Source organism: Pleurodeles waltl, chromosome 6 (assembly GCF_031143425.1).
Source record: "Pleurodeles waltl isolate 20211129_DDA chromosome 6, aPleWal1.hap1.20221129, whole genome shotgun sequence".
Taxonomy (NCBI): domain Eukaryota; kingdom Metazoa; phylum Chordata; class Amphibia; order Caudata; family Salamandridae; genus Pleurodeles; species Pleurodeles waltl.
In genome coordinates, this window is record NC_090445.1 from 1,216,654,514 (window position 1) to 1,216,682,362 (window position 27,849).

The 27,849-nt window shown below is 49.9% G+C and overlaps 1 protein-coding gene across 1 annotated transcript in view; it reads left to right on the forward strand.

The window, feature by feature from the left end:
• The window catches only part of HK1 (hexokinase 1), a 1,372,133-nt gene that overhangs the window by 339,162 nt on the left and 1,005,122 nt on the right, over positions 1–27,849 (forward strand). The window lies entirely within an intron of this gene.

The following is a 27,849-nucleotide window of genomic DNA, read 5'->3' on the forward strand; positions in this document are numbered from 1 at the left end:
AATTTCTCTAACCGGTATATATACAAGAGAAAAAGAAAGGGGGCAAGAACACAACCCTGTCTAACCCCCTTTAGTGAGGGAAATTTCTCTGTCATACCTCCCTCCCGGGAATAACGGACCCGGGCCTCTGTACAGGCGTGAAGTTTACTAAGTAAGATGACTATGGGGGTCATTACGAACTTGACGGTCGGAGACCGCCAGGGGTAATGTTGCGTCCGTACCGCCAACAGGCTGGCGGTACGGAGACCCTCATTACGACCGCGGCGGTAGCGCCGTGGTCGCACCGCCGGGGCCGGCGGTTTCCTGCCGTTTTAGCCCCGGCGGTGATAATCCGCCAGGGCAGCGCTGCCCTGGGGATTATGACCCCCCTACCAGCAGCCTGTTTGTGGCGGTTTGCACCACCAGGAAGAGGCTGGCGGTAAGGGGTGTCCTGGGGCCCCCTAACAGGGCCCCGGGCAGCTTTTCACTGTCTGCATAGCAGACAGTGAAAAGCGCGATGGGTGCTACTGAACCCGTCGCACGGCCGCAACACCGCCGGCTCCTATGTTGCAGCCTCATTCCCGCTGGGCCGGCGGGCGTAAACTTGGTTTGCGCCTGCTGGCCCAGCGGGGATGTCGTAATGGGGTCCGCGGTAGTGCGGCCGCATTGGTGCCGCCCGCCAAGCTCGTAATGACCCCCTATATCTTTATCCACACCCATATCCAGCATTACCATCCACAATTTCTCCCTGTTAACTGTATCAAAGGCACAGGACAGATCCATGAATGCTAGATGTATACAGCCTCTTTTGACTTTGGTATATTTCTGAACTATAAGAGTCAAATTAAGAGTTTGTTCTACTGTGCCCACACCCGGCCGAAAGCCAAATTGTATTTCTGAAAGGGAGTGAGATTCAGTCACCCATTCTTCTAGCTTATTTAGGATCACTCAGCCTAAAATTTTGACTGAACTATCCAATAAAGAGATTGGACGATAGCACAGAGGGTCTGCCCTATCTCCCTTCCTAAAAATCGGGACGATGATCGCCTCTTTCCAGGAATCTACTAAAGGGCCTGCCACAGCCGACCTCAGGACATTGGTAAGCAATGGTCCCCAGAAATCTGGAAGTGCTTTATATAGATCGGCAGGAATTCTGTCTGGGCCAGGGGCTTTCTCAGAGGGACAGTCTTGAATGGCTTGTTTAACATCGTCCACGCTTATAATATTACTAAAGGCCAGACTTAGCTGATCATTTCCTGCAAGCTTCAGACAGTTTAAAGTTTCTGATTGAACATTTGTCTCTGTGGCGAAAGTTTTTTTGAAATAATCCACCCAGATCTTGGCTGGAATGACAGTATTCATGGACGTCTCATATTTATTATTCAACAATGAAGAGTTAACCACACACCAAAATACAGTTGTATCTTTCATTTTACTTGCTTCTATCAATTCCTCCCACGCAGTCTCACTAAGTTCAGCTTTCCTTTTGGCAAGTGCTTCTTTGTAATTTTTCCTAGCAATTTAAATTGCTTGTTGATCTTGGGGAGAAGCATTGGTTATTTTCTTTAGCTTGCTTAAGGACGTGGTACATGCGTGGTTAAACCATCGTGAGCCATTGACTTTGTTAATGCGAGAGGGCTGTAATTTCTCTGCCATATACTTTTTCAGAGAGGAAAATGCACGGACAATTTCATGGGGGGCCCTACCTTCATCCAGGGATGTCATAACATCTGACCATTTATTCCGGAATAAGACCTTGAAAAAGATATTACTGTTTATCTTTCCCCATTTAGTTGTGAGTCCTTTTTGGGATGAGAGCTTCATAGCAGGGTGTCACTTCCCTCTTCTGGAATTGCTTGTCAGGTCCAAGTTAATCACAATAGATAGGGGGTTATGGTCACTAATACAGGTCGGGGTCACCCTGAATTGTCCTGCAATAGAGGATAATTCTCTTGAATAAATAATGTAATCAATAGTAGTATGAGTATCCCCCCTTACAAATGTTGGTATCCCTCTAATAACTGGTATGGGAAGAAACAGAGAGTTTGCTGTTATCAAAGAATTAAGAGCATTCCCATATGGGGAGTGTTTAAAATGTTGAATGGGGTTGTCATTTTCGTCCAGAAGTCCACAGCAATCCAAGAACTCTGGCTCACACAGGTGGGCATTAAAATCACCAGCCCAGACTATTCTTAGGTCCTTTTTGGTAATAGTTGTTACCTTATGAATTAACGTCTCCAAACTACTAACCACGCTTATGTCAGAATTGTCAAAGGTATGATTATAATAATTGATCATTAGTATGTCAAATGGCTCTACTAATTTCAAAAATAAAGCCAGAAAAAAAGGAGATGTGCCCACGACACGTGCTTCCATCCCTCCGGCCTCTACGGATAGAAAAGTAACCAAGCCGCCCTTAGCACTACCTGCGGAAGCCTTAGTTGCAGGAACACTGTATGTGGTGTATCCATTGATATGCGGGGATTCTATGAGCCAGGTCTCCTGGCAGCAGATAAAAAGATTTTCCGTCACTAATTTTATCCAATCAGGATTTCCAATTTTTTATTTTAAACCTGCAACGTTCCAGGAATTAATCCCTAGGGTTGTCGTACCCTGTCTGTCATATATATCGGAGGCTCCCATAGATTGTAAGAAGGGATGTGACAGTATATTTGTCTCCAAAGGGCCTTGCGATAAAGGCTCAATTACTGATGATCAATCTAACTGCTCCAATGAAGCCAAAGGCTCATACCTATTAGACAATGTCAAGACAGTGTCAAGGGAGTTAGAGGGACCAGGATGAACGAATTGAATCAGGATAGCGTGGATTTAATTTCGGGAATATAAATTTAGTCAAACGTTGCACTCTTATAGACCCTACAGATGGCCTCATAGTCGAAAGATGGTGATACAAAGCATTGACGATCCAGGGACTCCTAAAATGTATTATAATACAATCCCCGGGTGATGCTTTAGGGGATGAGCCAACCCAGGGGACCCTTCTTACAGTTAAAATGTCCCTATAGAAATCTGCCCACCCTCCAGAATGTTTTCCTATCCAGTGTGTCACTTTATTTAACAGTGACGCATGGGACTTGTGATGAGTATTTTCTAATATAGGGGCATTTTCCAGGATTAAAAAGTAGGGGGCACATGCCAGCGGGATCCTCGGGCAGGCTATTTGAGTTCTTGTAATCTCATGGCCCACTAAACCTTCCCGTTTGGTTGTACCCCACTGAGACTGTAAGTTTATAGAGTCCTGTAATACTTCTGAATTCAGAGGTTTTTGGGTTGGGTTCTGGGCAGGAGTCAATCTATAGTTTTGGTGCTGGTAAATAGGCGAAGCTGGTAAACATTGAGGGACGGGATAATTTTTCTGAGGTTCTGCCCTCGATGGCATAGGGTTTGTATTTATTATGAGCTCAACCTTCTGCTCGAGGATAGCCACTCTCTCCAGGACTGATGAGCACAGCTTTTTTATATATCTAAGTTGATCTTCAATCTGAGAAAAACGAGTTATAATTGGATCCAAATTTTTACAGTCTTTTGACTGCTTCCCTATAGGGTTAGATAGACATTTCCTCTTGTTCTTCTTTGTTCCTGTTAGAGGCTTTCCAAGATCATAACTATCTGCAGGAGACCCGGCTTGATCTACGGGAGTTACTGCAGTATGGGGGGGAATTACTTGCCTACTTTTTTTTTTGGGGTGGAGTCTCTGGAGTTGTGGGAGTAATTAAATCGATTTCTGTAGTTACACAAGGGTTTCCTGTCTTAGTCTTGCTTGATAAAGATATTACAGGCAGAGTCCTGCCCTCCCCCCGCCCTTTCCTGCTTTCTCAAGAGACGACTCTAGGGTGGCTTCTGCTCTCCCTATCTCCGTCTCAATGGCGCCCATTACTGAAGTTAGGTAGCTTGTTATCAACCTGGGTGAGGGGACCTCCTGAATGGGATCCCTTCCCCCATTGTCTCCTTTGCGTTTTCCCATTGAGACGGGCTGGTCCTTTATCCAAGAAAGAGGTGCCGTATATTTCTTTAATTAATGGGTGTGTTAGCCTCAGTGCCCCAGGCTAGGGAGAAGTGAAGCCGAATTATACTCAAGTCCTATCCTCTGTCTTGGGGGAAATTGAACGGCCACGGCCTCCTGTCACACCAAACCCCCTCAGATTGTAGCACAATGGGCCTTGCTGTCGCGATGTGCGTATGTAAATCAAAAAATAAGTAAGTTTTAAATACCCAAGTCACAGGTGGCGAAGACTCCTCTCTGCCTTCCTTGAATCAGCAGCTCTCCATAAAACCAGAGCCTCCAGAAGATAAAAAGAACAAAATTAAAGGGGAGGGGGCCCAGCCCAGTCTCTTCCTTGCAATAAGTGGCTTCGCCCGGATGCTGCGGGAGCGCAATACTCAGTTTAAACGGCTCCTGCCCTCCTCCAGGCGTCACCGGCACCAGCTGAGCACGACAGAATATTGTGTCAAAAATATCGCAAAACCGCAGAGCTGGAGGAAAAACTTTAGAGGGGGGCCGAGCCCGGCCTCTTCCGGGCGAAGGACGGGCCCGCGCGTCCTGCGAGGCGGGAGCGTTATGGGTAATTTAAAGGGCTCCTGCCCTTCAAAAGCTGCCGCCTCTGCCTCCTCCCGTGCAGATCCAAAAAAAGCGCGTACCGCGAGGCGGGAGTGCTACGGGTAATTTAAAGGGCTCCTGCCCTTCAAAAGCTGCCGCCTCTGCCTCCTCCCGTGCAGATAAAAAAAAAAGCATGTCCCGCGAGGCGGGAGCGCTATGGGTAATTTAGAGGGCTCCTGCCCTTCAAAAGCTGCCGCCTCTGCCTCCTCCTGTGCAGATCCAAAAAAAGCGCGTCCCCGTAGAAGATGAATCACTGTTATGATTACTAGTGCTTGCCTTCATGGACCTATGGCTCCAGGGTTCACTGTGTGCCTCTTGGGTCAGTTAAGCAGGTTTCAGCAAGCTCTCATGATGTTTTTTTATAGGCATAGACACTAGTACCACACAAATGTCTGTTCTAGCAGCAACATCCCTGGGCACACGTGATCCTCCCTTGCTGGATCAATATTCTCATGAAAGACCAGTCCTCCTCCATTTTCCTCATAAGGAGGCATAAGATTGATTTCAGCTCTCCCACCTCTTCTTTGAAATCTGTCATGAGGGAAGCATAAGTGGCTATGTCAGGTATCATTGGGGTTGCGGGTGTTAGATTGTGCCCTTGAACACTCTTGTCATGAGGAACCTTAGGTGCATCATTATCTTCCATCAAGGGAAGAAATCGGTTCTGGCACACTATTGATGGAGCTGTGGGAAAGACTATAGCCCTCCTCACGTATGGATGTACAGGTCCCGGGCATTGGGCTGTAGATAGTAATGCTGGTTTGTTAAAATAGCTAGAGATTTTTTGGGATGATTTTCTCACTTTGGACTTGCCATCATTATAAGTGGCAGTGACTGTACCTATAGTCGATTAGCTGATCTATTTTGCTTAAAGTATGGCTTTCAAGTCGCCCAGTTGCTTTACTATATTTGGCTGTGCCCACTGCAGGATCTACCGCCTTGTGTTTCCCCATGTTAGTGAGGTGTCCCAATCACTCAGAAAAAAACACAGATCGCTCAGGAACCAATGAGCTGTGTCTCACCTCTAATCCTAGCTGTTTCAGACCCCCTGAGTCTGGCCTTTGTTAGGTTGGGGATTTCCCCCCTCCACATCCAGCCTTCCTCCAAACTGGTATTCTTGCCTTTCAAAACTAGTAGTAAATGATCAATATGGTCAACAAGCGGCAACAATCCCCCGCAGCAAAGTTGGCAAGGTAACAATTAACAATTATTCACCATTGCCTAAACCTTTGATAACAAAGCAGTTTCCATATTAACTTCCGCCAAGATTTATTTGAAAGCATCTAACCACAAAACCAATTCAGTTAGAGAATCAATTTGGCAGCAAGTCTGGCAACTGCAACACACAATGTGGTAGGTTATTTAGCTCATCAACACCGATTTCAAATAACTCAACAGTTGCATAAGACACTAAGCTGCAAAGTCCTCTGTTAATCGCTCATAGATCGCCACCTCAGAGCTAATGTCCTTCTCTACTCACCAAATAAAACAAGCCGGTTTCCGGTGTACAGACAATTGGAGACCGGAAACCACAGATATTTGTAATTCGTTTTTTTTTTAAATTGAAGTTCTTTTCATAACATTAACATACCTAACCAGTATGTAGTCAATCGCCATATGTAATCAGTACAGTGTAAGTTCAGGTCAGCATAGATAGCTAGTACAGATAACAGTTCTCTAATTGACACGTGCTGCAAGCAATGCATATTCATAGGGGTACACAGTGTATTATGGAGTGGTGGGCTGCGACAACAGGTAGGATGGTATCGAGTTCCATATGTCCTTGGGTATTGATGTTAGCTGCAGTTCCTCAGCATAAATTTCAAGTTGCTCTTAGAAATACGACATATCTATGCAAAGCATGTTTTGGTGTGGATTTTTTACCCCAATGTATGGCTATCCTGTGTTTTGCAAATAGCAGTGCAGTCGCCACAAACTTGCGATGTGCAGGTAAAATTTGTCTGACCAGTCTGAGTAGTCACAGACGTGGCGTACAGTCTAAGGCCCTCAATATAACATTGGCAGTCCAGCAAAACCCGCCAGATAATAACCACATCGGTGAACAGCTTGTAAAGCAGCCAGTTTACCGCCAGGGCAGTCGGACCGCTGGGGCCAAGGTGCTCTACAACGGGTACAGTTTGTTGCGTCACGTAAGCAATACTGTGCTAATCTACTGTGGGTGTGTACATCTGCTGTAAATACTTAAAATGAATGACGCGTAAATTACAGCTGGAAGTGAGTTGTGTTGTTAACGTGCAACAGAATTTCCAGTACTCTCTTGTCAGAGGCGTATCAAGAATTGCATTCCATCGTGTCAATCCCTTGTCTACTATGTCTTGTTGCATTGTGTCATACTGTTCTCGTAATGAGATTTTTTTGGCGTGGAGCTTTACAGTAATATTTGTGGTGCTTTCAGCGTCAGGGTCTATCAAAAAAGAGGGATAGTGTTCTTTCAATGCAGCACGCCATCGGTAATATGTAAATAACAATAGTGGGGATTGGCGAATTGTGTCTGGTTGATCTGAGATGGGGATAAATGTGCCTGTGTGGTAGGCATCGCCAAGCGCCTTTAGTCCAGTTTTGTCCAAGTGGGCAAGGGCTTCGGGTTCATATGTAGCTGATATGGCCAGGTGGTATTGCAGGGGGAGGGCCGAGGCCTACAAGGGACTCTTCTTGGTGTATACTTCCAATCATCGCCGTGCTGAGGTAGTGCAGTTCATTATTGCCCTCGCATCGTCTGTGTTCGTGTTTGTGGCAGTATATATCTTAGTGGAATGGGATGTACATCGTCCATTTATATAGCAACTTGAGATATGTAGGAGATTGGTGTATAACATGCAAATTGTGCCTGTGCACAGATATAATACAAGTATAGATCTGGTGCATCAAACCCACCCTGCGCGTCAGGGAGAGTCATCGTGTCCCAGCTGATACAGGGTTGTTTTCCAGCACACTAGAGTGCTCATGTGCGATCTGAGAATCTTGAAGAAATGTTGGAAGAGGACAATGTGATAATAGTGAAGAGGTAGAGGAACCTAGGGAGTATAATAATTTTCATGATGGCCACTCTATCTGCTAGGAAAAAAGGCATTCTAGACCATCTGGCCACTTGTTCTCTTAGTTTTTCAACAGCCCTTCCATAATTCTTGCGCACCGCCAGCTCTCGGTCCCTGTGGATCCATAAACCCTAGTATTTCACCGGGTCCGTTGCCTACGCAAGAGGGCACTCCAACATGAAAGGTGTGGTTTCAGGTGTAAGGGGTAAGATTATACATTTTGCCCAATTGATGGTGAGGCCCGAGTGCCATGCGAACCTCATATATTCTTCAAGGATAGGTGCCATGTATTGCTGGGGTCCCAGACATACAGCACTATGTAATCTGCATATAGAGAGATACTGATTGGGCACAAGCAAAACCGCAGGGCAGTATGTCCACATCATTGATGAAGCATGCACGCCAGAGGTTCTAGGGCTTGGATAAAGAGGATAGGGGACAAGGGGCATCACTGGCCCTTGTCCCCTATTGAGGGGGGGCACAGAGTTTCTCGCAGCATACAGTGTTGTGTAAAACTCCATAAAAGAGGAGAGAATGTCCAGAGGGCCCTTTCGACTCTCTCCAAAAGAATCTATAATCTTTACAGCATGTGTATTTGCCCAGCCAGATTTCAGTCGCTGAGCCAGATTTAGGCTGTGTCGGCCACCTCCCCATATGCCCGTCTCACGTTGCAGCGAGACAGGTAGGAGAGCTCACTTTGGGCCATATTGTTTTACTGTGAGACCTGCGCACTGATGCGTGCCAGTGTGTCAGGCTGGGGCACTCGTCCATAATCAGATTATAGTGTTTTAAGGGTGTCTTCCAGTTTGGAGAGCTGTGTATGGATGTCACATAAGCTACCAACGTGTGTACTAATCCAAAAACGCATATTGTGACCGTAAAAGGCCTCCCACAGGAATCCCCTTGCTGTCCACAGAGTCTGTATCATTTGTGAAGTAATCCATTATAGCCGTGCACAGCCCATTCCTGCATACCTGATCCAGTAGTGACATGGCTTGAAATTTCCAAATGAATGGGGCTGAGTAATGTGTAGGGATCGATATTGTCAGCTACAATGGGGCATGGTCTGAGAGAGTCCTCCCAAGATGCTGAACATCAATTATCTAAGCACTTGCGACCCGTGTTGTCAGCCAGTAGTCCAGTCGGGACCATGAGTTGTATACTGAGTAAGTGAATGTCCCCTCCCATCTATTAGGGGGTCATAGACACCAGATATCCACTAACCCATTGTAGGAAGTTGGCTCTGTGTATACTGTCTCAAAGTGAGAGATAGTGTGCACAGAGTCCAAGGGTTCCCCTTAGAGGTTGATAGTGGCCAAATTAGATCATTCTAATGCTCTATTTTGTGGTAGTGTGGTCTAGCAGTAGGCTTATCAGAGGGTAATGTTAAGCATTTGTTGTACACACACAGGCAATAAATGAGGAACACACACCCAAAGACTTAACTCCAGGCAAGTAGGTTTTTATATAGAAAAAAATATTTTCTTAATTTATTTTTAGAACCACAAGATTACAATTTGAGGCAAGTACATAAAATGCAAGGTACTTCACACAGTTACATATAGACCTTTGATTTAAAACAGTAGTACACACAGTTTTGGTTAAAATGGCAAATAGCTATTTTAAAAGTGGGCGCAGTGCAAAAATCAACAGTTCCTGGGGGAGGTAAGTTTTGGTTAGTTTCTCAGGTAAGTAAAGCACTTACACAGTCAGTCTCCTGGGCACAGTCAGCCCACCATTGGGGGTTCAAGGCAACCCCAAAGCCACAGCACGAGCAACACAGGGCCGGTCAGGTGCAGAGGTCAAAGGAGGGCCCAAAACACACAGGTGCCTATGGAGAACAGAGGTGCTCCGGTTCCAGTCTGCTAGCAGGTAAGTACCTGCATCATCTGGTGGCAGACCAGGGGGCTTTCTAGAGAACTGGGGGGACACACACAAGCACACAAAACACACCCTCAGCGGCACAGGGGCTGCAGGGTTCAGTGTGCAAAGTTGGCATCGGGTTTGCTGTAGAAATCAGTGGAGGGACCCAGGGGTCACTCTGGCGATGCAGGCAGGGCACAGGGGGGCTTCTCGGGCCAGCCACCGACTGGGCTAGGATGAGGGCCGCCTGCTGGTCACTCCTGCACTGGTAGGTGGTTCCTCTCGGTTCTGGTGGCTGCAGTGCCTGGTCCAGGTGTCAGGTTCCTTTGTTACCAGGCAGTCGGGGGGAGTCTCTAGATCCTCCCTGCAGCCGTTGCTGTGGGGGTGCAGGCGGGTCGACTCAGGGTGTGCATGTCGTTGGAGTCACCTGGGAGTCCTCTCTGCAGTGTTGGTTGTCCTGAACTCAAGCCGGGGGCGTCGGGTGCAGAGTTTGAAGAGACACGCTTCTGGCGGGAAGTGAGAGTCTCTAAAGTTGCTTCTTTGTTGCAATTTTGTTGCTGTTTCTGGACAGAGCCGTTGTCCTCTGGAGGTTCTTGGTCCTTTAGGTGCAGGTCAGTCCTCTGAGTCCTCAAAGGTCGCTGGTCCGGCTGGATGCATCGCTGTGGAGGTTCTTTGAGTCTGGAGACAGGCCGGTAGGGCTGGGGCCAAGTCAGTTGTCTCCTTCGTCTCTGCTGGGCTTTCAGGTCAGCAGTCCTTCTTTTTTCTTCAGGTTGCAGGAATCTGATTTCCTGGGTTCAGGGTCGCCCCTAAATACTGAATTTAGGGGTGTGTTTAGGTCTGGGGGGCAGTAGCCAATGATTACTGCCCTGGAGGGTGGCTACACCCTCTTTGTGCCTCCTCCCATTGGGGAGGGGGGCACATCCCTAATCCTATCCAAAACAAGATGGAGAATTTCCTAAGGCAGGGATCACCTCAGCTCAGGACACCATAGGGGCTGTCCTGACTCATGGGTGTCTCCTCCTTGTTTTTCTCATTATCTCCTCTGGACTTGCCACCAAAAGTGGGGGCTGTGTCCGGAGGGGCGGGCATCTCGACTAGCTGGGATGCCCTGGGGCACTGTAATAACAGGCATGAGCCTTTGAAGCTCACCGCCAGATGTTACAGTTGCTGCAGGGGGAGGTGAGAATCACCTCCAACCAGTGCAGGCTTTGTTCCTGGCCACAAAGTGACAAAGGCACTCACCCCATGTGGCCAGAAACTTGTCTGGTTGTGGCAGGCTGGCAGGAACTGGTCAGCCTAACACTAAGAGTCGGACTGGCATGCAGGGGGCATATCTAAGATACCCTCTATGTGCATTTTGCAATAAATTCCACTCTGGCATCAGTGTGCATTTATTGTGCTGAGAAGTTTGATACCAAACTTCCCAGATTTCAGTGTAAGCATTATGGAACTGTGGAGTTCATAATTGACAGACTCCCAGACCATATACTCCTTATGGCTTCCCTGCACTTACAATGTCTATGGTTTGGCTTAGACACTGTAGGGGTATAGTGCTCATGCAACTGTGCCCTCACCTGTGTTATAGTGCACCCTGCCTTAGGGCTGTAAGGCCTGCTAGAGGGGTGACTTACCTATGCCACAGGCAGTGTGTTGTGGGCATGGCACCCTGAGGGGACTCCCATGTCGACTTAGTCATTTTCTCCCACACAAGCTGTGAGGCAGTGTTCATATGCTGAGTGAGAGGTCCCTAGGGTGGCATAATACATGCTGCAGCCCTTAGAGACCTTCCCTGACCACAGGGCCCTTGGTACCGGGGTACCAGTTACAAGGAACTTATCAGTGTGCCAAGGCTGTGCCAATTGTGTGAACAAAGGTACAGTTTAGGGAAAGAACACTGGTGCTGGGGCCTGGTTAGCAGGGTCCCAGCACACTTTCAATCATAACTGGCATCAATAAAAGGCAAAAAGTTAGGTGGTTACCATGCCAAGGGAGGCATTTCCCTACACCCATACTCCTCCACTCCCTCACACAACACTTTGGCAGTTAGTTTGCTACGACATTCTGAACAGACCGAGAGATCCCAGCCAGCCTGCGTCAAGGTATGTGTTGAAATCACCCCCCAAGATAGTTGCAGAGCTGGGTAGGGAGTGTAGTTTGTTGCACAGTTAGGTGAAGAATTTGGGGTCAAAGTTGGTATTTGGGCTGTAGATGTTCACCAGTGTTACCAGTATGTTGTGTAAGGTACCATGTAGAATGGTCATATCTACCCTGTTCGTAAATATTGCTGAAAACAGTGGTGAAATGTACCCCGTGTTTTATTAGGATAAGTGCATCTCTAGAGTATGAGGCGTAATAGGATGAAAGGCATACTGTGGCCCAACGAGATCCCATTGTGTGTTCGGTCTGTTTTGTCAAATGTGTTTTCTACGGGAAAAGCGATTTGGATATGATGTCTGTCTAAATACACCACAACTTGGGAGATTTTATGGGAGTTATTGAGTCCCCTTACGTTCCAAGTTAATAAAGACAGTCGGATGGGTGTGTGAGTCATCATGGTGTCTGGTCATATTAGAGCATACACTGTACTTTAAATGCAATTTGAGGTGCATATTTACGGTGAAGAAGACAACCATGTCAATTGAATACCAACAGTTAACATTCCCCCCTCCAACTTCAGCAACCCAAACTCGCCAAAGACAGTCCCAATCCTAAAGGTAAATAAAAAAAATGAACAATTGAAACATGCAGTTAACACTGGTGTTTTGAAGGGTGTGTAACCAGGGAGTGTAACCATCAGGAGTTTACCCGCAGAGGGGTAGCCATGGGCTCACGGGCCCTCCCAAAGGTCGAGGGGAGGGGCAAGGAGACATAGTAGACGTAGCATTTTAGGAGCGGTGGAAATGTGGAATCCTAGAGTGTATTAGTAGCAAACAGCAGTTGGACCCCATCCCATATCCCAGTTCTGGTGCTGAGACAAAAAAGAAACAAAAAAGAGGCACAGCACTAGGATGTGTCAGAGTCAGCACCTTGTGGCAGAGATGTATGTGAATCTATGCATATAATAAACCTGCTATAGCTGAGCCGAAGTCATATAGACAATCCATAAAGGCTGTTTGGGTCCTACATGATCAGTCATCATCAGCGTACATATTTTGGGTGTGACCTGGAGAGATTCTTAAGGAAGTCTTTTGCAGCTTTAAGTTTTAAGAATATTTTGATAGCGGTGTTCTACTCTGAGGCAGAGTAGAGCATTTCATAGGAGATTTCAACCTTCTAAAGTTGCTGTTTAATAGGGTGAAATTCCTTCCTCGCCTCCTGCACCGTTGCAGTGAAATTGGGATAGAAAGAGATCTTGTTGCCTTGGTAGCTAATATCAGATTTGTCTCGTGCCACAGCTGAGTCACCCAATAATTGAGTAAATTGCCAATTATAGGGCAGGAGGGGCGCCAGGAATGCGTCTTGGCTCCAAGGATCTCTGCACCTGTTCCACCACCATCATGGCCAAGAAGCTGTCAGCCCCAACGAGGTCTTTCAGCGAGGTTTCAATGTATAGTTCCATTTTGCCAGTATTGGTTGTTTTGGGACTGCCCGTGATACGGAATTTACTGCATCTTGATCACACCCTTAAGTCTTCATTTTTGGGCTGTATTACTGCCCAGATTTTTTCCATATTGAGGCATTTATCTTTCATCCCATGCATATCATCTTCTATTGTGGGGAGGCGTTGTTCCATTTCCATGATAAGGCTATTGTGTTTATCCAGTTTGGCAGTGAGGCCATTCATCCGGAGGTTCAGGGTATTGATTTTCCCATCAGTCGTCTAGAGGCTGTTGCATTGCACGGAGCGTGGCCTCTAGAGCTGTTGAGGGGGATGCTTGAGTCTCAGAGTCCACATAGCCAGTTTCAGTAGTTCTGGCATGGTGAGCCTCGAAAGTGAGACAAGGTTGGGACTTGTCCGCCTTTCCCATCATACAGATCAGGACCTGCGAACTGCACATCTGGGATCTCCTTACCCAACACTCTCTCCAGTGACTACTGCGTACCAGCAACTGCAACGCCACTCAGGTGGATGGATTCCAGGCATTGAGGGGCGATTTTCTTGAAGCGCCAAATGATGTGGGCAGGCAGTTAGCAGTAGGCACCGCTGTAGTCTGTGCGCACAGTGTCTGGAGTCTTCAGGATGTGGGCCTATCACACCCAGCGTGTCAAGGTGATTGTTGCTGTTGATTTTCGGGCCAGTGCTAGGATTTATGTTGCCTCTCATGGAGGGATCTGGAGGTAGATGGGAGCACCGGACCAGCCCTAAGGCCAAACCAGCATCCCCTATGCTCGGGCGGCGATGCCCGGAAATTGCCAAGCAGTCAGTATGGGCAGCAGTTTCTTCTAAGTTTCTTCTAAGGGCCCTCCCCCACCACCCACTCACTCAAGTACATCCAGGAGAACCCGGCGCAGTGGAAGGGGGTGGTTATGTTGTTGACATCATCTCCCAGTGTCCACAAGGCCCAGAGGTAATGGGATCACTCCCTGTGTCCACACCCCGCCTGTCAATATTGCAGGACTTGGTAGGCTGCCCCCGTCGTCAGAGCAGTGGCGTACTGGGCTTGGGCAATAGGAAGCAGAGAGGTTGCGCAGCTCACCTCAGGAGTCCCAGTCGGCCCCACTGACCTGCGATAGCTCGAACTCCAGAATGCCGACCTGGTGCACCCGAGTGCTAGGTGTTTATTTGCGCTCCTTGGAAGTAGAATAGGGTCGGCAGGATGGCTCTTCACCTCCATCTGCAGGCAGCGGCCCGACCAGCACAGACACCACAGCACAACAGGCAGCCGAAGCATGGTGATCATGCGGGAGACCTTGCTCTCGTCTCTCCAGGCCCACAAGTTGAGCCCCCCAGGTCAGTGGCTTCACCAGGAGATTGACGCTTTTTTAGGTAGAGGTCCCCAGGACTCCCATCGGTCTGCGCATCTCCACTATCTTGGGCTGCACTACCATGGGAGCAGGCCGAAGGCCATAATCGGACCATCAGCGGCCCCGGGGGCAGAAGTAAGTGTTGGCTGTGACCCACGGGCTCCAGTCTTTAAGTGCATTCTGGCTCCACAACTCACCGTGCTGTTTTTGTGCAGGTTGCTAGAATATTCTGCGGATACTTACTCCTGGCCTGCAGAGCTGCGTCATAGTGCAGCCATCTCACACGAGTCCCTAGCCACGTCACCCTCAGATATTTGTAAAAGTTAATTGCCCTAATACCTGATAGAGACGTCTAGTTGCAGATTCCTTACCTTAGAATTTTCCCCCAGGCATCAGACTGGATCCGGAAATTCTTCTTTGAGCAATACACTTGTGTGTCGGTAGGTGGCGTCGGTAGCCTCTGCGGGCATCGTTGGTGTCGTAGTCGCATTGATGACATCGGAAGTAGTACATAGACACCACCTACGTGCAGTAACGTCAGTTCTTTTCTTTCCGAGCTACTCGCTAATCTGGAGAGAGCTACCCTGGTCTCTTTTTGACTGATTTCGACCGTTTTGTCGAGTTTTCTAGTGAGTTTTTGGTGCTTCGAGGATGTCCCAGAAGACTAGGTTCAAGCTGTGTGAGGACTGACACCACATGATGCCGGTGACGGATCCGCATCAGGTTTATTTGTGGTGTCTCGAGCGCGGCCACAACCCGAAATCATGCTCCGAGTGTCGGGCCCTACACCCGAAGGCCTTGACGGAGCGGTCCCTCAAGCTCATTGCGGCCCGACTCTCGACTCCGCGTAGGTCCCGGGCTAGCTCGAGAGGAAGGTCTTGAGACCGTTCATGGAGCCATCACCTCTTGTCTTCCTCAAAATCTTCAGGTGCAGGTAAGTAGAAGAAGAATTTAAAGCAATCTCATTGCACTTCGATTTCGCCTCGTCGCTCAGCTGACGCAACGCCTCCGTCCTCAGAGCCTGCTTCTGTGATAACTCTGCTCTTCCCCGAGTTTCCAGGGGCCGGAGCAACCCCCACCCAACTTAACGAAATCTATGAGGCCATGCGCCTCATCTTTGTGCAGACCGACCCTGATACGGAGCCTTTGGGCTCAAAGGGTTTGGTTGAGGGGCCTTCGGGTTCCATGCGGGCGGCTTCAGCTCTGGCCTTCCAAGGTCCCCTCCATATCCGCAACAGCACCGGTCACACCACTGACACATTCCCCGGCGTTGGGTTGATTGTCGATGCTCCCGATGTCGGTAGTGCCCACTAGCGCCGTCGACCCTATCCTTATCCCTGATGACTCTGAGTCGGAGCGACGTTGGCAGACGCCGCCTCTGTCTTCGATGGGGCCTACTCACTCCAGGTCGGATTTGGACCCTTTTTCCTATGGGTACGAATTTGGGGAAGGATTATAGGGGTCCCTGGCCCCTTTTGAATACCATGATGACCCATCTTAGGACTGGGCACAGGAATTGGGTGACACCAGTGGACTGGATAATTCTCCAGACGCTGGCATGCTGTCTCCTCCTACCGTGGCTACGGCGGAGGGAGCGACTTATGGTATGGTGTTCAGTAGGGCGGCCGAGGTCCTTGGCCATGAGCTACCTACTGTAGAGGTCAGGTCCAACCTCCTGACGGAGGTGCTTCAGCCAAGGGCTTCTACATCTGAGCCCCCTTTACCTTTCAATGAAGCCCTCACCAATGTCCTTTTGGATACTTGGTCCAAACCCAACACAGGGGCTCCTGTGAATAGGACTATTGCACGCCGCCATCGGCCCACTCTGAACAATGCTAAATTCTTGTCCCAACACCCCACGCCTGAGGGTCTTGTCATCCAGGCTTTCTCTTCTTCAAGCGCATTCCTTTCCGCACTCCTGGATAGGGATTCAAAAAGGCTGGAACAATTTAGGAAGAAGTTATTTTCTTCCTCCAGTCTCGCACTGCGGTCCATGAACACCATATGCCTTTTGGGCTGCTATTCCCTCTCTCTGTGGGATACAGTTGCGCAAGGCCTGCTGCAGATACCGTAGGAGGCCTGTGCTATCATCTCCCAAGCTGTCAATGATGGAAAAGATACAGCAAAGTTCACGATCCGATGTTGGCTGGACACGACTGACTCTCTGGGCAGATTGGTTGCTACGACAGTGGCCTTGAGACGCCGCGCCTGGTTGCGTAGTTAGGGTTTTTCTGGGGTTGTCAAACAGTCTCTCATGGACATGCCCTTTGATGGCTCCCGTCTCTTTGGAGCCAAAGCGGCCTCTGCCTTGGAGAGATTCAAGGATTCCTGGGGTACCGGACGGTCCCTTGGTCTTTCCGCTGCCCCTCGCGCCCAGCAGTCCACTTTTTGGCCCTTTCATGGCCACGGAAGGGGCTCCCTGTTGCACCCCCGCCCAGCCACTGTGCCACTCATGCTGTTCAGCTGCTGCGTGGCCGAGGACATGGAATCCTACGTGTGACAGGGAACCAGAGGTCTGCCCACTCCACCTCTGCCCCCGCGGCAGCCTCCAAATCCTCCTAGTCCGTCCCCTCACTCCCATCCAGTTGGCGGCAGGATTCGCCATCACCTGCCCCACTGGGAATCCATCACTATGGACAGGTGGGTTTTGCAGATTGTGTGAAAGGGATACAGCCTCCCTTTCGAATCTACCCCACCGGCCATGCCTCCATCACTCAGCCAACTCCCGGAGGATCATTTGGCACTCCTCCGCCAGGAAGTCATGGCTCTCTTGGCCAAGGGAGCTATAGAGAAGGTCCCTGTGCCAGAAGTAGGTTGTGGTTGTTATTCTCTCTACTTTCTGGTGCCAAAAAAGGACAAGGGCTTACATCTTATCCTAGACTTTCGGGACCTCAACTACTTTCTTTAGAAGGAGAAATTCAAAGTGCTTATCCTGGCTCAGGTCCAGGACGCTTATTCCCACATCCCCATCCTGCCAGCCCACAGGCGTTACCTTCGATTCGTGGTAGATCACGAGTACTATCAGTTTACCGTGCTCCTCTTCAGCTTTACCAGTGCCTCTCGGGTGTTCACAAAACTGATGGCAGTGGTTGCAACTCATCTGGGCAGGTTAGGGGTCTCAGACTTCCCCTACCTAAGTGACTGGCTGTTGAAGGCGGGCTTGCCCCAGAAAGTCATCTCACACCTTCAGACTACGGCAAACCTCCTGCACACGCTGAGGATCACTATAAACGTGCCGGAGTCACACCTGACTCCCTCTCAGACGCTCACTTTCATCAGAGCTGCTCTGGACACAGTGCAGTTTCGGGCTTATCCTCCCGAAAAGCGAGTCCAAGATATTCAGGTGATGATTCTGGTCTTTCAGCCTCTGACTCTGAGACTGACTCTGAGGCTCCTGGGCCTCATGGCCTCCTGCATCCTGCTGGTGACACATGCCAGATGGCATATGTGGGCTCTGCAGTGGGACTTGAAGTTCCAGTGTGCACAACATAAGGGGAATCTCTCCGACATAGTCCAGATCTCAGAGGGGACTGCGAAAGACCTGCAGTGGTGGCTTTCGAATCCACATTGGGTCCACAGCAGATCCCGCTCCCTCCCCCAGCCAGATCTATCTATAGTGACAGATGCGTCCGGTGGAGCCTGGGCTCCAAATCAATCTTCTGGAGCTCCGGGCGATCAGGCTTGCGTTGAAAGCATTTCTTCCCTCTCTCAAAGGGAAGGTGGTGCAGGTGTTCACGGACAATAATAACACCATGTGGTACTGCAACAAACAGGGCGGTGTAGGGTCCTGGACCCTTTGTCAGGAGGCACTACGTCTCTGTACGTGGCTGGAACATCAGGGCATTACCCTGATGGTTCAACACCTGGCGGGTTCTCTCAACGCCAGAGCAGATGAACTCAGCCGTCGATGCACAGCCGATCACAAATGGCGTCTCCATCCGGAGGTGGCGCAAGGTCTCTGTAGGAAGCTGGCTCTGTATATACTATATCAAAATGAGAGATAGTGTGCACAGAGACCAGGGGTTCCCCTTAGAGGTTGATAGTGGCATGAATAGATAATACTAATGTTTTATTTGTGGTAGTGTGGGCGAGCAGTTAGGCTTATCAGGGGGTAGTATTAAGCATTTGTTGTACACATACAGGCAATAAATAAGAACACACACTCAAAGGCTTAACTCCAGGCCAATAGGTTTTTATATAGAAAAATATTATTTGAAAACCACAAAATTTAGATATCAAGTATGTACATAAATTGTAAGCTATTTGGCATAGGTAAATGTAGAACTTTGAATCAAAACAGTAATGTATACAGTTTAGCATAAAATGGCAATAAGCTATTTTAAAAGTGGACACTGCAAAATTCAGCAGTTCCTGGGGGAGGTAAGTAAAGGTTAGTTTGTCAGGTAAGTAAAGCGCTTACAAGTTCAGTCTCCGGGGCAGGGGCAGCCCACCGTTGGGGGTTCAAGTTAACCCCAAACACCTAGCAACACAGGGCCGGTCAGGTGCAGAGGTCAAAGAGGGGCCCAAATAACATAGGTGGCTATGGAGACTAGGGGTGCTCCGGTTCCAGTCTGCTAGCAGGTAAGTACCAGCGTCTTTGGGGAGCAGGCCAGGGGGTTTGGTAGAGCACAGGGGGGCGGGGTCCCAAACAGGCACACAAAATACACCCTCAGCGGCACAGGGGCAGCCGGGGCCAGTTTGCTAACAAGGCGTCAGGTTTTGTTTTGGATTCAATGGAGGGACACGGGGTCACTCTGGCAATGCAGCAGGGCACGGGGGCTTCTCGGGCCAGCCACTGACTGGGCAAAGATGAAGGCCGCCTGCTAGTCACTCCTGCACTGGTAGTTGGTTCCTCTCGGGCCAGGGGGCTGCGGCTGCAGTGCTTCTTCCAGGCGTCGGGTTCTTTGACACCGGGCAGTCTCGGTCAGGAGGATCCTCTGGATTCTCTCCGCAGGCCTCGCCGTGGAGGTGCAGGTAGGTCGTCTTAGGGTGGACACGTCGTGGGAGTCGCCTGTGGGTCTGTGCTGCAGTTTTGGTTTCTCTAGACACGGGCCGGGGGCGTCGGGTGCAGAGTGTTGGGGACTCACGCTTCAGAAGTGAGGTGAGTCCTTTAAAGATGGTTTCTTCTTTGTTGCTTTGGACAGAGCCACTGTTCACAGGAGTTTCTTGATCCTTTGGGTTTGCACGGCAGTCCTCTGAGTCGGCAGAGGTCGCTGGGCCCGCTGGATGTGTCGTTGTTGCAGGTTCTTTGAATCTGGAGACAGGCCGGTAGGGCTGGGGCCAAAGCAGTTGTCGCCTTCTCTGCGGGATTTTCAGGTCAGCAGTCCTTCTTCTTGTTAGGTCATCAGGAATCTGATTTCCTGGGTTCAGGGTTCCCCCTAAATACTAAATGTAGGGGTGTGTTTAGGGCTGGAGGGCAGTAGCGAATGGCTACTGTCCCTGAGGGTGGCTACACCCTCCTTGTGCCGCCTCCATTTGGGAAGGGGGGCACATCCCTAATCCTATTGGGCTAAACCCTCCAAAGCAAGATGGAAGATTTTCTAAGGAAGGGGTCACCTCAGCTCTGGACACCTTAGGGGCTGTCTTGGCTGGAGGGTGACTCCTTGTTTTTCTCATTATCTCCTCCGGACTTGCTGCCAAAAGTGGGGGCTGTGTCTGTGGGGGGGGGTGGGCATCTCCACTAGCAGGAGCGCCCCGGGGCGTTGTAACACCACGCTTGAGCCTTTGAGGCTTACTGCCAGGTGTTACAGTTCCTGCAGGGGGAGGTGTGAAGCACCTCCACCCAGGACATGCATTGTTCCTGGTCACAGAGTGGACAAAGGCACTCACCCCATGTGGCCAGAAATTACTCTGGAAGTGGCAGGCTGGCAGAGACCGGTCAGCCTAGCACTAGCAGTTGGGCTGGCATGCAGGGGGCATCTTTAAGATGCCCTTTGAGTGCATTTCTCAATAAATCTCACACTGGCATCAGTGTGGATTTATTGTGCTGAGAAGTGTGATACCAAACTCCTCAGTATTCATTTGTGTTTGACAAACTACCAGACCATATACTCTTTATGGCTACCCTCCACTTACAATGTCTAAGAATTGACTTAGACACTGTAGGGGTGTAGTGCCCATGCAGCTATGCCCTCACCTGTGGTATAGTGCACCCTGCCTTAGGGCTGTAAGGCCTGCTAGAGGGGTGACTTACCTATGCCACAGGCAGTGGGTTGTGGGCATGGCACCCTGAGGGGAGTGCCATGTTGACTTAGTCTTTTTCTCCCCACCAGCACACACAAGCTGTGAGGCAGTATGCATGTGTTGAGTGAGGGGTCTCCAGGGTGGCATAATACATGCTGCAGCGCTTAGAGACCTTCACTGGCTACAGGGCCCTTGGTACCAGGGGTACCTTTTACAAGGGACTTATCTGTGTGCCAAGGCTGTGCCAATTGTGGAGTCAAAGGTACAGTTTTTGGGAAAGAACACTGGTGCTGGGGCCTGGTTAGCAGGGTCCCAGCACACTTTCAATCAAAGCTGGCTTCAACAAAAGGCAAAAAGTTAGGGGGTAACCATGCCAACAGTGGCATTTTCCTACAGTCTCTTTCAGCAGTGGGGAGAGCCTTGGTTAGATCTGTTCGCCTCTGTAGAGAACGCGCAATGTCAGCTGTTTTGCACGTTGGAGTTTCCAAGGCAACACTGGCTCTGAGACCCTTTTCGTCTCGAGTGGAACTCCAGCCTCCTTTACACTTTTCAGCCTATACCACTTCTGCCCAGAGTTCTCAAGAAGATCAGGAACGACCGGGCCCAAGTCATCTTGGTAACTCCGGAATGGGCACGGAGAGTATAGTATTCAGAGCTATTGAGAATGTCCATAAATCCTCCACTCAGACTGCCTCTTCGGGCGGATCTTCTGTCGCAGCAGCAGGGGACGGATCCCCACCCGAACCTGTCCAATCTCCGCCTTCATGCGTGGAGATTGAGCGGCAACAGTTTACAACTTTTGATCTTCCACCCGAAGTCTGTGATGTTATCTTGGCAGCCAGGCGTCCCTCCACCAAAACAGTATACGCCTGTCGTTGGCATAAATTTGTGGCATGGTGCACCAACAAATCTGTTGATCCCCTCTCTGCCCCTCTATATGAGGTTCTTTTGTTCATTCTTTCTTTGGCCTAGCTGCCATTTCAGCCTTTCTTAGGTTACCTGACCAGCTCTCTGTCTTTAAATCTCCTATTGTTAATAGATTCCTAAAAGGTCTCACCCTTTATTTCCTCCCACTCCATTTATCATGCCTCATTAGGACCTCACTCTTGTCCTTACTTATTTAATGTGTACACCCTTTGAGCCGATAGACAATTGTCCCTTACGGCTCCTCACCTTCAGAACTGTCTTTTGTGTTGCAATCCCTTCTGCTCGCAGGGTGAGTGAGCTTCTGGCCCTTTCATTCCAAAACTCCATACTTGTGCCCTGACAAAGTGGTGTTGCACACTAAGGCTTCCTTCCTTCCAAAAGTGGTTACGCCTTTTCAAGTAGGCCAGTCCATCACCCTGCCTACTTTCTATTCACCCTTCACATCCTTCCCATGAGGAGGAGAGACTCCACTGTCTGGACCCAAAAAGAGCATTGGCGTTCTATCTTATTCGTACTAAAGTTTTCCGGGGGATGATCATTGCTTGCGTATCTATTCTAAGGTAAGAAATCTGCAACTAGAAGTCTATCAGATGTACAAGTTACTTAACTTCGATAACAAAAAATCTGGTAGAGACTGTAGGAGGCTGGCCTGGCTTGTAGTGGGTACCAGAGGTACTTACACCTTGTGCCAGGTCCAGTTATCCCTTATTAGTGTAGAAGAGGTGTTTCTAGCAGATTAGGCTGATAGAAGGTAGCTATGGCAAAGCAGCTTAGGCTGAACTAGGAGACATGTAAAGCTCCTACTATACCACTGGTGTCATATGCACAATATCATAAGGAAACACAATACACAGATATAATAAAAATAAAGGTACTTTATTTTTATGACAATATGCCAAAAGTATCTCAGTGAGTACCCTCAGTATGAGGATAAGAAATATACACAAGATATATGTACACAAACCATAATTATGCAGATAATAGCAAAATGAAGTAATGCAAGCAATGTAAAGTTACAGTAGATTGCAATAGGAGCACATAGGTATAAGGGCAACACAAACCATATACTCCAAAAGTGGAATGCGAACCACGAATGGACCCCAAACCTATATGAGCTTGTAGAGGGTCGCTGGGACTGTAAGAAAACAGTGAGGGTTAGAAAAATAGCCCACCCCAAGACCCTGAAAGGTAGGTTTAAAGTGCACCTACTTCCCCCAGAGAGCACAAAAGTCGTGATAGGAGGATTCTGCAGGAAGAACAAACACCAGCAATGCAACAACAGTGGATTTCAGGACCTGAGTACCTGTAAGACAAGGGGACCCAGTCCAAAAGTCGCGACAGTGTCGAGAGTGTGTAGGAGCCCAGGAAATGCCAGCTGAGGGTGCAAGGAAGCTGCCACCTGTTGGAAGAAGCTTGGTGTTCTGCAAGAACAAAGAGGACTAGGAACTTCCCCTTTGGACGATGGATGTCCCACGTCGTGAAGAAGCTTGCAGAGGTGTTCCCACGCAGAAAGACCACAAACAAGCCTTGCTAGCTGCAAGGGTTGCGGTTAGGGTTTTTGGATGCTGCTGTGGCCCAGGAGGGACCAGGATGTCGCCACTTGGAAGAGGAGACAGAGGGGGCGCCCAGCAAGTCAGGGAGCGCTCGCAGAAGCAGGCAGCACCCGCAGAAGTACCTGAACAGGCACTTAGGAAAAAAGTGAACCGTAGTCCACCCGAAGTCACAAAAGGGAGTCCCACGACGCCGGAGGACAACTCAGAAGGTTGTGCACTGCAGGTTAGAGTGTCGGGGACTCAGGCTTGGCTGTGCACGAAGGAAATCCTGGAAGAGTGCACAGGAGCCGGAGCAGCTGCAAATCACACGGTACCCAGCAATGCAGTCTAGCATGGGGAGGCAAGGACTTACCTCCCCCAAACTTGGACTGAAGAGTCACTGGACTGTGGGAGTCACTTGGACAGAGTTGCTGAGTTCCGGGGACCACGCTCATCGTGCTGAGAGGGGACGCAGAGGTCCGGTGATGCAGTCTTTTGTTGCCTGCGGTTGCAGGGGGAAGATTCCGTCGACCCACAGGAGATTTCTTAAGAGCTCCTGGTGCAGAGAGGAGGCAGGCTACCCCCAGAGCATGCACCACCTGGAAACAGTCGAGAAAGCTGGCAGGATGAAGCGATACAAGGTTGCTAGTAGTCTTCTTGCTACTTTGTTGCGGTTTTGCAGGCATCCTGAGCAGTCAGCGGTCGATCCTTTGGCGGAAGGTGAAGAGGGAGATGCAGAGGAACTCTGGCGAGCTCTTGCATTTGTTATCTGGTGAGATCCCCAAAGCAGAAACCCTAAATTGCCAGAAAAGGAGGTTTGGCTACCTAGGAAGAAGGATTGGCTACCAAGAGAGGTAAGAGCCTATCAGAAGGAGCCTCTGATGTCACCTGTTGGCACTGGCCACTCAGAGCAGTCCAGTGTGCCACAAACACCTCTGTTTCCTAGATGGCAGAGGTCTGGGACACACTGGAGGAGCTCTGGGCACCTCCCCTGGGAGGTGCAGGTCAGGGGAGTGGTCACTCCCCTTTCCTTTGTCCAGTGTCGCGCCAGAGCAGGGCTGGGGGATCCCTGAACCGGAGTAGACTGGCTTATGCAGAGATGGGCACCATCTGTGCCCATCAAAGTATTTCCAGAGGCTGGGGGAGGCTACTCCTCCCCAGCCTTCACACCTATTTCCAAAGGGAGAGGGTGTTACACCCTCTCTCAGAGGAAGTCCTTTGTTCTGCCTTCCTGGGCAAGGGCTGCCTGGACACCAGGAGGGCAGAAACCTGTCTGAGGGGTTGACAGCAGCAGCAGCTGCAGTGGAGACCCCGGAAAGGCAGTTTGGCAGTACCCGGGTTCTGTGCTAGAGACCCGGGGGATCATGTTACATGGCCATGTTCGGAGTTACCATTGTGACACTTCCTCCACCATCACCACAGCCAGTTGCACATCCCCCTCCACCTCTTAGCACTTAAATAAACACCCTTGGAACAAAAACAACTATGGAGTCTGTCAATTGATTGAAATATGTATTGGTTCAACAAGCTGTAAACATTTCAAATCATATGTACAGTTATAAATACATTGGTATGACCTGTAGTGGGCAGCACTAAACACACCAGGAGCCAGAGTAGGCCACAGAGATCTGAAAATAGAGATGCCAAAGGGTACAGTAAGTGGCCATAGACATAGGAAAATCAGGCTGCCATGTCCAATGTCTAACACAAAACTGCAATGGAAAGTGAAGTTACAGTGTCTTACCTGTGTCACTGGAAGTACTGTTGTATGAGTGAGCTTCTGTTGTCCACATCTTCTTCCTCAGCCTCCTCTTCCTCACTGTCCACAGGCTCCATCGCTGCCACAAGACCATCTCCAGGCTCATCTTCCTGCAGAAAAGGCACCTGGCGCCTCAAGGCCAGGTTGTGCAACATGCAACGATGATCTGGCACAGCCTTCTTGGGTGAGTAGTAAAGGGATCCACCTGTGAGAAGGAGGCACCGGAACCTGGCCTTCAGGAGGCCAAAGGTTCTTTTAATGATCCTCCTTGTTCGCCCATGTGCCTCATTGTAACGTTCCTCTGCCGTTGTCCTTACATTCTTCACTGGGGTCAGTAGCCATGAGAGGTTGGGGTAACCAGGGTTACCTGCAAATATTCGAGGGATACCTATTAGACATACACTCAACCCCACACCCATATACCTACATCAGCTGGGTGGGGACCAGGGACTCACCTATTAGCCACACCTGGTGCCTCTGGAGTTGAGACATCACATATGGAATGCTGCTATTCCTCAAGATAAAGGCATCATGCACAGAGTCAGGATACTTGGCATTCACATGGGAGATGTACTGGTCCGCCAAACACACCATCTGCACATTCAGAGAGTGATAGCTTTTTCTATTCCTGAACACTTGTTCATTCCTCCGGTGGGGGACAAATGGTACATGTGTACCATCAATGGCACCAAGATGTTGGGGATATGTCCCAGGGCATAGAAGTCAGCTTTCACTGTGGCCAAATCCTCCACCTGGGGGAATACGGTGTAGCTGCACATGTGTTTCAGCAGGGCAGACAACACTCTGGTCAACACGTTTGAGAACATAGGCTGTGGCATCCCTGATACCATGGCCACTGTCTCTTGGAATGAACCACTTGCCAGGAAATGGAGCACTGACAGGACCTGCACAAGAAGGGGGATACCTGTGGGCTGGTGGATAGCTGAAATCAGGTCTAGCTCCAATTGGGCACACAGTTCTTGGATTGTGGCCCTATCAAGTCTGTAGGTTAGGATAATGTGTCTGTCCTCCATTGTCGCCAGGTCCACCAGGGGTCTGAACACAGGAGGATGTCTCCATCTCATATTCATCCTCAGCGGTTGAAGTCTAGGGAGAAAAATGGTGAGCAGAGGGTCATATTCACACATCTATTGAAATAATGATGCATCTCTTCCTTTACAGAACCAGTATGTGAATTTGAGAGTCAGTTAATGTGCCAATGACTGCTGTGACGCACTTAGGTGCCATGCCCTGTGCCCCCCTGAAATGGCGGCTGCCTGACCTCTGTGGAGAGACAAGTGGAAATGAGGTAATTCCGCTGGCGTTGTGTGCCGTAGCGGTCGATGACCGCCGCGCAACTTCGCATTAGTTAACATTGGGCCCTATGGGTTCCAGGAGCCAATGGCGTTGTACGCAGGCGGGGGCGGTACGCACCACCGCGGACGTAACCGCCATTTTCTATCTGTTCTCTCACTTGCTACTTAACCTTCAACAGGAGAGGACCTACACTGCAAGTGCTGCTGTGACCTGTGTCTGGAAGAGACAATGGCTCAAGGGTCTGGGGAAAGGGGCCCTGCCTTAACTTTGGAGGAGTTGGAGAGACTAGTGGATGGGGTCCTACCCCAGTACACTTAATGGTCCTCCAGACAAACAGGTGAGTACACTGTGAGCATGATGCGTGGGCCATGAATGTATGGAGTGCTGTGTGTGTCAGCCTCATGTGGGGGGGGCTAAGGGGTCCTGGGCAGGGTGCTGCATGTATGGTGGTCAATTTATGTGCGTAAGGGGATGGGAGGGATATGGTGGGTCATGAGTATGACAGTCCGAACGGTTTGACTCATCCTTTTTCTGCTGTCTTTTCCCTGCAGGTCAGTGTCAATCAGAAAAAAGGTATTTGGCGTGCCATCGCCAAGGAGGTGGGACCCTGGGGCTCTTTGACAGGCAGAGCACCCACTGCGGCAAACAGTGGGAGGACCTGCCCCGCTGGGCAAGGAAGACGGCGGAGGCCCAGCTGGGGATGGCCTCCCAACGAGGAAGGGGTGCCCGTCGTACCCTGACCCCCCCGATGTTCCGCATCCTGGCGGTGGCCTATCCGGAGTTGGATGATCGCTTGAAGTCATCACAGAAGCCACAAGGGGGTGAGTACAGATTCAGATTCCTGAATTTGCACACGTTAAGGTTTTACCTGGGTGGGGGATGTGGGCTGTGGGTGCCCCTAGGCCAGGTGCGAACATGGCAGGGTAGGTCCCTTGTTGGGCAGGCTCTGAAGCACTCCAAACCCCAATAGTGTTAGTGGCCATCTACTACTGGGCAGGGTCCTGTGGGTTTCAGGTGTGCAGCTAATGGCGTTAGGCATTGTACCCCATGGGCTGGTGACTAGGTGTGTAACTGGTAGTACAGGCCTAGTGCATAGGGCTGCTCCATGTGTGTTGTGTACGCCAACGGTAGTGGTGTTGCTGGCATTGACCAAGTTTATCCTCTGTCTCTCCCCCCCTTTTTGTTTTGTCACCCTGTCCTTGTGTGCATTAGCATCATCTGGCGGAGGAGCAGAGGCGCCGGCGACGGAGGAAGCTGCATGCCACATGGGCCTGGAGGCCGAATCCACAGACGGTGAGGGAACCAGTGGGATGGAGGGCAAGGGGAGCACCACGACGGAGACATGAGGGGACACCTCAGACAGCGACTCCTCCTCCGATGGAAGCTCCCTGGTGGTGGCAGACACCTCTGTGCCCACCCCAACAGGTACAGCCGCCACCCCCGTACCAGCACCACCCTCCCAGCAGCGTGTCCCCTCACCCAGGAGGGTGGGCATCTCCTTCGCCCCTGGCACCTCAGGCCCTGCCCCAGTCAGCCCTGCTGCCCTCAGTGTAAAGGCTATTGACCTCCTGAGATCCCTCACTGTTGGGCAGTCAACCATACTGAATGCCATCCAGGGTGTCGAGAGGCATTTGCAACAAACAAATGCATACCTGGAGGGCATTCACTCTGGCGTGGCGGCCCAACAGAGAGCATTTCAGGATCTGGCCT